The sequence below is a fragment of the Schistocerca cancellata genome, chromosome 1 (assembly GCF_023864275.1).
Source record: "Schistocerca cancellata isolate TAMUIC-IGC-003103 chromosome 1, iqSchCanc2.1, whole genome shotgun sequence".
Classification (NCBI taxonomy): Eukaryota; Metazoa; Arthropoda; class Insecta; order Orthoptera; family Acrididae; genus Schistocerca; species Schistocerca cancellata.
The window spans coordinates 334,594,154-334,607,925 of NC_064626.1; positions in this window are offsets into that span (position 1 = coordinate 334,594,154).

Here is a 13,772-nt window from a genome sequence, read left to right on the forward strand (position 1 = left end):
CACCGTCGCAGATGACTGCTCAGACGACTGGACGCTGAAACTCAAACCTTCCATCGCTCATATAGTTAGTGTTCTGTTCTTCAGAGGTATAATATAACCCATTATAAATAGGCAAAATTCTTAATTCTACAGTTAGTACTGAAGTAAAGACTGGATTAAAAGAGAAACAGATTTAGAACATTGGATGACATAGTCGGAAACAAATGAGATGCCGTTAAGTCGCTTCTTGGTTGCTATCTGCTATGGTATATACAAGACATTATTTTCAGCGTCGAAGCTTGCTGCACTGTGACCTTTTACGGTCCTTTACTACTATGCAGGACTACTTTTAAAAGAGTTGAATATGAACAATATACTTTACTGCGGGAAGTACATCAAAATCAGGAAAAAGGAAGGAACGATGCTCTATGTCTGTCATAAAGCTTTGTAGGAGTGATCGCAGTTGGTAGAACACACGTAGTTGGTCATCAGTTAACACATTAGTCTAACGACGTCTGGTGGCCATGAAATTCAGTATGATATAAATGATCACTAATGCCCTTTCCAGTCTCTAACCTGTACAGTACAACATTCATCCTACACTTTATCCATGAATGGCACGGTGAAGAAATCTTAATCGATGGTACCGTGTCAGTTATCCTCTGCCAATTGTCAATTGCAACGTACATACGTAGTAGTAAAAGCAGACAATGTCGTGTTTAGTACGTGAAGAGCCAAATACGTTTAGGCGAATTATTTCGTAGCGAATTATTTTGACAAGTACCGCTTGTATGGTAATCTTTATGAGCTAAAGATCCTATAGTAAATCAAATGATAGTATTTGGCTAACCAGGGACACTATAAGAATCTGAATATCCCAGCAGAGGGGTCGAAACGTCGGGTGCGTAAACAGAAACTGGCGCAGCCTAACCACCTAGAAGGTATTATCTTCAAATGAAGATAATATTCATAGGCATTTAATTACGATTTGAACCTTCTTCAGTCCGCCAAAGCTCAATATTTCAACTAACATGGGTTCTACTAGTTTCTAGACGCTTAGAAAGGTAATTACATACATACTGTCTTGACCGCCACCCATTGCTTCAGTTGGAAACTTCTGGTAACAATTGGCTCGCTTTATGTTCCAAACGCCCTTTCGTGTTTCGACCTGTGTGATGAACAAATTATTCGTTGATACCGTTCAGAATACTTCAAACCCATGCTATACTATCTCCGTCACGTCAGGAAATATTATAATTCTCGAAAATTTAGTTATTGGTAAGGCACAATGAGACCATCGTCGCGATGAAATTAAAACGTAGCCATTTTCACTCAGTGATTCAACACATCTCACATATCGTTCGTATATGCCAGACACTCTTACTTAGCTAACACTCTAACATTAGCTAGTATCAACTGGAAGCTTAATCGGAGTAAACTACAGTTTCTATTCATCTACAGCGCGAAGTTCAGTGCCCGATGGAAACAACGGTTTCGAATACGCGTTGTTGTGAGGAGATTTTTGTTGACATTATAGTATCATATACCAACAACGAAATAATATGTCTGTTCGACCTTCCATTCGTTCCGTCTACGACTATCATTAAACGAGAGTTCCACTTGTCTCCATGTAGCTTGTCTGTTAATAAAGACGACTCTGCTCATATTTTAAAGCTCACCATAATCGGGTCGACGTAGTCAATCACTAGTCTTCCACTGTGTGAGATAATGACTCCAAGTAGGTACACTTCCTGCAGTCTTCAAGTTGGGGACAGTGAATAATAAATCTCCATTTTCTTAACAACTTTCGAAATGAACGTTTGTTGTGCGAAGTCCGATAAATCCCTCTGTAGTAAACAACGAAAAGACTTTTAAAACAAACATAAGAGTTCAACATCTGATGAGTTACACATCTGATGAAACCTTCGTTTGCCTATTTGCATATTTTTATAGGATAACTAAAATGGCTCTGAGCACTATGGGACTTAACATCTGTGGTCATCAGTCCCCTAGAACTTAGAACTACTTAAACCTAACTAACCTGAGGACATCACACATCCATGCCCGAGGCAGGATTCGAACCTGCGACCATAGCGGTCACGCGGTTCCAAACTGAAGCGCCTAGAACCGCACGGCCACAACGGCCGGCCACAGGATAACTCCACTGGTTTATTTTTTTTTTATTGCCAAATCAAAGTAGTTGTCAGAACTGAGAAAGATACTGGGGAATTGTTGCCTACAAATTTTAGGTCTAAAAGCATGTTGTTGTTGTTGTTGTGGTCTTCAGTCCAGAGACTGGTTTGATGCAGCTCTCCATGCTACTCTATCCTGTGCAAGCTTCTTCATCTCCCAGTACATACTGCAACCTACATCCTTCTGAATCTGCTTAGTGTATTGATCTCTTGGTCTCCCTCTACGATTTTTACCCTCCACGCTGCCCTCCAATGCTAAATTTGTGATCCCTCGATGCCTCAGAACATGTCCTACCAACCGATCCCTTCTTCTAGTCAAGTTGTGCCACAAACTTCTCTTCTCCCCAATCCTATTCAATACCTCCTCATTAGTTACGTGATCTACCTACCTTATCTTCAGCATTCTTCTGTAGCACCACATTTCGAAAGCTTCTATTCTCTTCTTGTCCAAACTAGTTATTGTCCATGTCTCACTTCCATACATGGCTACACTCCATACAAATACTTTCAGAAACGACTTCCTGACACCTAAATCTATATTCGATGTTAACAAATTTCTCTTCTTGAGAAACGCTTTCCTTGCCATTGCCAGTCTACATTTTATATCCTCTCTACTTCGACCATCATCAGTTATTTTACTCCCTAAATAACAAAACTCCTTTACTACTTTAAGTATCTCATATCCTAATCTAATTCCCTGTGCATCACCCGACTTAATTTGACTACATTCCATTATCCTCGTTTTGCTTTTGTTGATGTTCATCTTATATCCTCCTTTCAAGACACTGTCCATTCTAAAAGCATAAGATCAGCAAAATCATTAATGACGAAGCACTTTGTAATGAGGAAAAAGGGAGAAGCTGCGTCCGTCTCGAAGAACCGTCGTCACATTCACATCGAATAGCAGAAAGTGACGACAGTTATGTAGTTCAAAAATGTTCAAATGTGTGTGAAATCTTATGGGACTTAACTGCTAAGGTCATCAGTCCCTAAGTGTACACACTACTTAACCTAAATTATCCTAAGGACAAACAAACACACCCATGCCCGAGGGAGGACTCGAACCTCCGCCAGGACCAGCCGCACAGTCCATAACTGCAGCGCCTGAGACCGTTCGGTGTTATGTAGTGTTCATTGGGGGTTCGGTCCCAGTGGTACTAAACGTTTCGTCTGAAGTTAACGTGAGTTTCTCTACAAAATTGCTTGTGAATGTGAAAAAAAAACCTAGGTTTCAGTTCCTCTTTGAACTGTAGGTTCGTCTATAACAGTACGGACCAGTTGTCAGGTCTGGAAGGCAAGAACGTTTCACCTTCATTGGCATTATGTCTAGTAAATCTCTGCAGTCTTCATATCAACCTACAGCTTGAAGACAGGTGTACCTTACTTCAGTTATTGAGTCAGTGGAGTACAAAGGGAAAGGGGAAAGAGACAAGACAGTTATAGTCCGCAACCGCAGTTCGGTTCATTTATCAATTTATCGATTCATGCCAAACTGTCCTTTTGATGGAGAGTTAGATTTTATTCCTCTATGACAACACTGACAACTGGTGTGGATAAATTTTCAGCTGTCACAGTCGGTTTTGCACCCTTGCACGAAACTACCGTGCGGTATCGCCTCTGCCCGCGAGCAGACTTCGGAGAGGTGGCGAGCGATGGGTGCGCACTTCTCGGCCGTGCAGGAAGCGACCGGTCGCTGCGAGGCTCTGCGGCGAAGTGTGCCACCGGCGTGGGGCCCGGGCTGGTTCTGCCAGTGAACTGGCCGCGCGCGTCCGCGGCTGCGCGCTGCGGCGCTCCACTGCGCCACATCCCCTGCTGCCCCACTTGCGCAGGTGCCGGCGCCGAGTCCGCCTCTGCCTCGCGAGTCCCTTCACGCGGACAGCGTAACGAGAGCGGAAACCACCCGTCCCTCAGCCTCTGTCCCTACTAATATCCTTCGACGCCTGCTAGAGGCCGGCTGCGGTCTCCTCAGAGCTAAATGAAGCTGAACTTTCCGGCCGAGGAGTTCTCTGGACCAAGGAAAGGCGACGAGAATTGAGTCGTATCCTTCCGGCCTGAGACGCCCTGTTTAAGTCCGCAGGACAGAACAGGTAGTGGAAAGGGGCCAAAAGGGGGGGGTGTCAGTTACACTCAAACAAATATAACTTTATTTAGTTGTTTAAACAATACAGCAAAAACTTTTGAACTTACAAGGGAACCCGCCCATCGCACCCCCTTCAGATTTAGTTATAAGTTGCCACAGTGGATAGGCCTTGAAAAACTGAAAAGAGATCAATCGAGAAAACAGAAAGAAGTTGTGTGGAACTATGAAAAAATAAGCAAAATATACAAACTGAGTATGGTTCAAATGGCTCTGAGCACTATGGGACTTAACTCCTGTGGTCATCAGCCCCCAGAACTTAGAACTACTTAAACCTAACTAACCTAAGGACATCACACACATCCATGCCCAAGGAAGGATTCGAACCTGCGACCGTAGCAGCAGCGCGGCTCCGGACTGGAGCGCCTAGAACCGCTCGCCACCGCGGCCGGCTACAAACTGAGTAGCCCATGCGCAAGATAGGCAACATCAAGGATAATGTGAGCTCAGGAGCGCCGTGATCCCGTGATTAGCGTGAGCAGCTGCGGAACGAGAGGTCCTTGGTTCAAATCTTCCCTCTAGTGAAAAGTTTAATTTTTTATTTTCAGACAATTATTATCTGTCCGTCCGTCCGTCCGATGCGAGGTAACTGCGCAGTAGTATGGGGACATCTAAACAAATATCGAAACACACGTCGTCAGTCGACTACAGCGCAAGGAAGAGAGTGTATTTCTGCTAACGAGGCTCCCTGGCTTGCAGTTGAGTGTTCGCTGCTTTGGACGAGAGTGCATTAAATACGTGAGATATATTCCGTGGGCAATATGAATCCAGCAAATATAGCTCGCGACTTCAATAACAAGGTCAATGAACATTTTCCGAACTGTAAGGAATCGGAAAGTTACTTAAGGGATCGAACAACTGTCGAACATCTGTATGATTATTTCCTACATTTGTTGATAAACATTACGTGTGGTGATGATTGTCTGAAAATAAAATATTGAACTATTAACTCGAGGGAAGACTTGAACCAAGGACCTCTCGCTCCGCAGCTGCTCACGCTAACCACGCGACCACGGCACTCCTGAGCTCACGCTATCCTTGATGTTGCCTTTCTTCCGCATGGACTACTCAGTTTGCATATTTTGCTTATTTTTTCATAGTTCCACGCAACTACTTCCTGTTTTCTCGATTGATCAGTGTTCAGTTTTTCAAGACCTATCCACTGTGCCAACTTATAACTAAATATGTGGGGGGTGCGATGGGGAGGTTCCCTTGTTAGTTATCGGCTGAATAGGCCACACTATTTTATGACTTAAGGGCACAACCATTTAAATTTAAAAACGGCTGAAAGCCATGAACTTAAAATTCAGACTCAAAAGACAATATTTAGAAGGTAAAAGACCTCACGTAAGTAAGTTCTATAACTTGGCTGAAGGCCCAACAAATCTAACACTTAAAGAGCAAACAAGTTAAATTTAAAAACGGCTGAAGGCCGATTACTTAAAACAACTAAAATAATTGTTAGTAGGCAGAAGGCCCAAAGTTTTATCTTTAAACAATATTTTACACAGACTGAAGGTCCAAACAATCTAAGATTTAACAAGTAAGCAATTTAAATCTTAAAGCGGCTGAAGGCCCATTATTTAAAACCCAACTAAAAGCATACGAATTCAAACCATCGGCCATAAACTATTAAAATACACAATCAAACGCCAATAAGAAAACGTAGTACAGCCAGCGGCGCTCAGAAGTTGCCGGGAGTCGGTGTGCACTTGAAATATTAACGTTCGCTTAAGGAAGACAGGGAGTCGGCCCAACTATACCCGATCCGCTGGCAACCCAACCAAGAAACAGTCAACGGACCCACCGACAAGACGACTTGCTTTCCACCGACGATTGCACAAGGAACTCCAAAGCCAAAACGTAAAAGGCGTAAGCGCCCACAACCAAGTACGCGTAAGCTGTCAAAACTACACACACGTGCTGGACAGCGACAATACGCTGAGGATAGGACACTGCCTGAATTTTACGTCAGCGGCCAGGGCAAGTAACCGGAACGCTAACGGCCACAAGGCAGAAAATTCCGCTGGTGCACTTGGACTTCAAATAATCAAAATACTGTTAAACGCCACCGGATGGTGGCCAAACCTTTGCCAACTCGAACATTCGCTGTTGCTCACGGGAATACCCCCAACAGCCAACCATGAAAACCAACGGCACAATGTGAACAGTCTGGCTTCGGTAATTAAATGACCACTCAACTTTGATATCCTGGGTCGGTGAGCCTCGAACCTCGTAGCAATCGGAACAGCTCCCACACACTCCGACAGTGCGAAGAGACCGCCAGCGGGCCAGGCCCACTGCGCCGCGCAGATTTCCTGGCTGATCCACACCAACCGACCGACAGCCACACATCAGCACCGAGAAAGCAGGCAGCGACTGTGCAATAACAACGACGAATCACGAGTCGGCACACGCAGGGAACCCATAAGCGATCGCCGGCCAACATACACGTCGTCAGACAAGAAGACCGGACGACGACCAACCAAGGTGGTCCGCAATCAAGTGATATGTACCGGCAACCGTCGGGCGAGTCACGGCTGTCCGGACCTCACTGCAGCCGCGCCCCGACTGAACTTCTGCTGCGTCCTGAGACAAACACTGACATGTCCGAACTGCACTGCTGGCGCCTCCAAACTCCAGGCAGATCCGAACTACGAACACACGACAATCGGGAAGTGATAGCAGTCAGAAAGGTAATACGCCAGGGCGTATGTCAATAAGCGTCACTGCTGCTAATCACGGGCAGGCAAGGCGGCAACTCAGTGACACCAGTAATTTAAATTAACATAACGAGGTGGTAGTACAGTAAAAACAGGATGTCAAATGAGATACGGCACGAACATGAGCCACGCACGGCTCACGACTCCCTCTCCTCCTCTACATAAACGGAAGTACAAATGTCTAAACTAATATTCCATTTCGGCGGGGTCAGGGATTTTCTCTGCCTCGTGATGACTGGGTGTTGTGTGACGTCCTTAGGTTAGTTAGGTTTAAGTAGTTCTAAGTTCTAGGGGACTGATGACCATAGATGTTAAGTCCCATAGTGCTCAGAGCCATTTGAACCATTTGAACACTCCATTTCCTTCCACGCTGTACACCGATGATCCGAAGTAATTATGGTTCAGCTCTGAGACGCAGTACACCAGCGATTCTGCATAGCACAGACTCTACAATTTCTTACTAGGTTTCTAGAGGCATGTGGCACGAGATGTTTATGTACAAGTCGCGCAGCTGCAGGGCGGTCGTTTATGGGTGCGAAGTTGCCACCTGATACTAACTCAGATGCGTTCCATCGGGTTTAGATCAGGCGAAGTTGACGGTCAAGACATCATCCTCAACCGCCATGGTACCTTCGACTTCTAACGCAGATTCCGTGGAGAAACAGGTGAATGTGATCCATAGCATAATACTGCACCCACCGGCCTGCACCCATTTTGTGGTGGAAGTTTCGAGCAGTCGATCGCCTGGATGACAGCGTATTCCGACACGGTCAGGGGTGTAACAAGAAACGTGTTTCATCAGACCAGGCTACACGTTTTCACAGATTCACGGCCCAATCTCGATGATATTGGGGCCACTACAGTCACAACTGACACCGTTAGATCAACACGTAGGGTTTGTCTGCTGCGGAACCTCATGTTCTACAATGTTCGCTGAACGGTGTCCTTCGAAACACTTCTGACACCATGAGCATTTTATTCCTGATTTGATTTTTTTCTTCATCCAGGGATCATCTTCCAATGGTAAAAGATTTTTCATCATAATACAGTGAAAGTAAATAGGTCAAAATATACATACAACACAAAAGTGTGATTTTATTAGGATAAGGTAGGTGGTCGGCAGTGGCCTTGCTGTAGGAAGCATTTCAACATTTGCCTGAAATCATTTTGTAAAACTACGGAAAGCGGATCGGCGATCATGGTAAACTACATCCTCCCCGATATGAGACCAGTGTGTCAAACTCTGCACGGCCTCAATCGGTTAGTCCATACTGCACAATGTTCTTTGATTTACAAGCCATTTGCACAAAAAACTTATAAAATATAGTTTTGCACCGCATCACGACATACACTAAGGACACCCGTTGATGACTTCAGGACCACGAACATACTGCTGGACTAGGGGCATGCCGCTAAGCCCCTAGACACACCCTGAGTATGCTAGAAAAAATGACTTCAGGCCCATGAATACGAGTATGCAACTATACTCCAAGTACGTCTTTTAAGTCCTCCCCTCAGAACGCGTGAAAAACTGAGTAAGAATGCCCCGCTGATGGATGATATACTAAGTTCAGGAGACTGACAAGACATTTAATATCATGCACTATAGATCTTGGCACATGATTTTCTTGTAAAAGAATTACACTGTGATTTTGTATTGAAATGTGATAGGGTGCCCAAGTTGTCTCTTTTCTTTATCAACGACTAATCCGAGTCCCGTAAGCAACTTCCAAGTGTGTCGTATGCATTACTTAGGAACAAGTTTAGTTGCCTTTTTAAACAGATACAATTTTAGTACTCCTTTTAATTTTCTTGCGCAGTTTATTATACAGTTTCATTCCCTGATAGAAAAAAACTGTTTTGATTGTATGTTTGTTTTTCCTTGGTTAAGTGTAAATCCAAATTGACTCTTCTTCCTTTAATGTATATAAAACTATTACTTAAAAATTTAGTAACGTTTACACTGATATGCGCAATATACTGGTGGATTTACTCAAATTGTGCAGCATGGATACCAAGTTTTTAAATAATTCTTTACACTGAGCCCGACTACTACTTCTAGTTATTATTCTTACGGGCTTTCTCTACAGTTTAGAAATTGTGTTCATGTTTTATGCTTTAATCTCCAGTAAAGAGTCTCATAGCTAAGATTTGGGAGTGCGTAGGAAGAATGTGTCACCAAAAGACGTTGGCTGTCATAAATTTATGATAGAATTTAAGAGCATAACATGGATATAGCGCTCATTTAGTCAGTATCTTTGTGTGTTATTTCCATGTTAACTGACATTCAACATTCATCCCTAAAAACTTGGTGTTTGTTGCACAATATAGAGGTTTCTCGTCTATGCTTAATGCGAGACATGTGTGCTGTAGTGCGTACTCTTTGTTTTCTTTACGTTCAATGTTAATTTATTACATATTACATTATCGTAAACATCCTTGAGGTTTCATTTGCTTTCTCTGCTAAGAGTTCTGATGTTTTATCAATGACTATGCTGTTGCTGTCATCGGCAAAGAGAATTTTTTTCCATTGTCTGAACACAGGTTTACTAAAGTAAACCTGTTTGTATTAAATATGACGTGTTCCCTCTATTATTTATTGATATTTTTACAAGATGATGATTTTTACATCTGGCATTTCGTGGGGAGCGAATATTTTTCTCAGTTTATGGGCAATTTTGAACTTGATGTCCTGCAGTATATGTTAATAACAAACTTATTCACTTGAAAATGAGATGAAAGGTTGAAACCTGTGTCGTAGTTAAAAATACAACAATGCAGTTAAATGGCGGAGTGTTCATTTAAAAATTATTGCATCACTGTTGCTCAGAAACATCAAAAAGCGTAAACTGTTCTGTTTTTAAAGAATCTCTGCGTTACCTTATTTTAGTAAGGATAAAAGTAGTCCGTGATTCTTGTAATTTGGGAATCACCTGAACAAAATGACCCATTTATCATATTTGTTAAACTGTTTCATGCTTATTGATCACAATATCAGGATCGAAGTGTAGAATTATAGTAGACGTTTGACGTTGAAAAGCCTCTGCGTTTTGTAGTAATTCTTCGAATGTACGGTTTTCCTTTGTCTTGACATATTTAGTTAAATGTCGCTGCCAAATCTTTTGCTTTCTCTTGAAGCTAACACACCACGTTTGCGAGGTTTTAAATTGAAAATCTGCGGATTATAATGAAGCCGCTGCCATCATCGCTCACTGCCGCAACATTTGGGTTGTAACTAGGCTACACCTTCTTCAAAACGATCGTAGAACAACAAACAGATTTTATATTTTTCGTTGTTTGTTCCACCCCAATTCATTTTGTTCTTCCATCGCAACATCTGTTTACTATTATTTAGTTTACACTTGCTTTTTGACGCAATCGTTTGCATTGTCCAATTTGGATTAAGTTCGGTAAGCCTTACTGCCGTTAACTGTAGTTAAAAATGGAAGACTGGTCTTTTATCAAATGAAGTTCCTGTGCCAATATTTTAACATTACATGAAAGTCTTGTAAATACAATTATAAAAATATAGATTTAAATTTACCTTCAAGTCTAGAGGGGCTGGGTCAATTTTTTGCTCGTCTTCACATTTTTCTGGTCAACTGGAAGGCTTTTCTTCAAAGACTGTATGTGCAATAAACACCTCCTGCTTCCTCTACAATTTCTTCTGCAGTCAAGATTTCTGTTCCATCAGCAAACAGGTCGCAGTTGAGAAGATCGATGAATTTTTCGCCATTTCTTTGTCCAAGATTTTCAATCGGTTAGATTTATTTTTTGTGTCTTATTAATTATATGCGATTTCTCTAACAGTTAAGTACAATAAGACAGTATAGTAACCCAATTATTTGTTGTTTCAGGGCTAGCGGTGTCACACTCGTTTACAATATCCACAGGTCCTTCCGTATTACACTCGTCCTAAAGATCGGTTTCCGACGACCCCCATAAGGGCTCGGTTTCATTATTCCTTTGTTTTGATTTTGCAGGAGGCTGCATTGCTGTCTGTTCGCTTTGAGAACTAACTCAATAATGATGTATTTTCGTTACTGATTCCCTCAAGGAAACAAATCTAGCTGCGCAGATCAGAATCGGTTGAATACAAAACCCTCCTTGGAGGCTCTCCGACCAAACCCCAGTTCTCCGGAACAACCACACGACACCACCAATATTATTGACAAGACGCACCACAGGAATTTCACCGAAAACAGTTCCAAATAATTTTCTCATTCACTTTTTTAATTCATTCACTAGACAAACAATTAATGCATGAATAAGAACAACATTATGTTAGCATACATTGGAAAAAAACCATTCGTGTAACTATCTTCTGTGGACGTGAGCAGATAAATGAAAAAAATACAATAATCGTCTTTCGATGTCTGGGCGCAAACATGAGAATCCGCGACGCTAGCCGCTTTGCCCTCGCTTCATTGAACTTGTCACACTCTAAAAGGACAACTGAAGTAAGTCGAAAACTTAGGAACGGTCCAATAACTGCGGATAAGCCGAGACACATGTTTGCTTCCTTTGACCTCTGTACCCCGCAAAAAGTCTCTGGGTAATCGGGTTACGGTGCTTGCCGTGTTCTCCAAAGTTCCACATAATCACCTGTATCTCCATATATGCTCAGCTTGCCGAGAGTGGTGACGGTTATTTGACGTGCACCTATAATTTCCTCCTTTCTTGGTAAGCTGGGTGGACCCTATACTATCATTTGAAATCTGTAACTACCTTCAAAAATTTAGCATTAAGTGGTCATTACCAACATAACAGCGAGAACAACACTTTTGTGATGTTTACCTAAAGATATAATTCACAAACTAAAACTTTTATTTCATTGTTTATTTCCTTGTTACGAACAAATAACATAAACAATTAATAGACAGCATAAATATTCTCTTGTTGTCGAAATGACACATTAATGACAAACTTTTCGCAACACGCTGCTACAGAATTTTTTAGTTTCCCACGAGTCACAAAATACGCTTATAACAATAATGTTAAACAATGTCAAGAAAAGTTTAATGAAGTAAACAATAGATTACCAGTAAATGTAAAGTGCACAAAAGTGGATGTAAGCGTAGTTACTAACAGATGTTGGTCCAAAGCCGTTGACAAATGTTGGATGAAAACAAGTAATATAAAAACTATTTTCTTCAGAAATGGCAAACATCTCAAAGCTAACCACATATCTCTCTTGATTCTATACGACCTGCTGTTCTCTTCAAGTGCTGCTCTGTATAAAGTCGAGAAACTTAAACTTGGGCAAAAATTAACATAAGATCTCCACATCTTACGGAAAACATAAATTGAGAAAATCATTGAAAGTCAGACGATCATAAAGGAGCTACCATCAATTCCATTTTCGAACGGAACTCTTGCTATCTTACAACTTAGCAGAAAATATGGAGGGACCACCACACGAAATAGTAAAAAAATCACACGAAACGGTAAAGAAAAGACCTCAGAGAAAGTGGACAGATTTTTTGAAGTAATCCAAACAATAGCGGTCGCAATAACTTTGGACCAGAAATCATGGGTGAACCGATGAAGAGATGCACAGAAGAAGCAATACACAGCCCCGATATAAGATTTTGTTACATAGAAAGTGCACGCTGAGCTTTCAGTTTCAATCGCCACAATGGCAGCTTCACGACGGTAGAAATAATTACGACATTAATTCACTGATAATTCCCTCTTTCACTTTCATTTACTTAATGTAATGGCGTCGCTTGCAACTATTAAGTAACTCAACCGCTCAGTAACTGCACGACAGCTCTCGTAAAGAAACTCCGCAACTCCTCTGCACTTATCTAACCTTTACAAAACGATTATGGGGAAGGCGTTACAGCATAGCCGAAATTGTGAAGCAAATCTTACTGCCATTTAGTCCTACTACAGACGCGTCCTCGTGACAACTACACGTTCCGAACTCCGTCATCCCCTTGGAGGAGTGATTACTATTAACAATGTTCTCGTTACGGCTACATGCTACCTGATAACTTACCCACTTGCAATAAAACAAAAGGGACTGCATGCCATTTTCTCTGGGTCCTAAATAGGATACCGTGTAGGAATTCCCGAAGAATGTATGCTAATAATACTGCTGTAGACGCGGTACATCTGTAACCCGTGTAATAAGACGGTTGATCAAAGGTTACATTACAAGTGTCATAACTGATCACGGTTGTGTCAGGCACACATGTCACCATTTAGTAAACTGGAGGGAATATAGTGGAGTGTTAGATACAAATATCAGAAGTTATTGCATCGTCGTAAATCGTGCACTAGTTGTATCCGGTACTGCTTTCGTGATTGAGTTTATGCTTTGTTGATATAAAGTACTGGGCTTCTAAAACCTAAGTGATTTATGGAGGTAATACACGTATTTCATACATTACTTCTGCAAACTGGATTAAGAAACAAGACGATAGAAAGCTCCTTGATTGTAGTTCAAGATCCATAATGAATCACTATGCAAAATAGCGTCACACATATTATTCTGAAATCCATAGCCTGTATTTATAACCTGTTTGCAATTTCTGTATATATCTGCAGAAGACACACTGATCTTACAATTAGCAACAACACAAGCCACTGACGTAGTTCAGGGACTTTCGTTGGCACCTTCTAACATATTTGAATCTCACACTTACCTAATACAATACGATTTATTCGAGACAGATATTTAATAAAACTTTTATGCAGGAAAACCATGTAGGAACCTTATGCCTACCTCTTTAG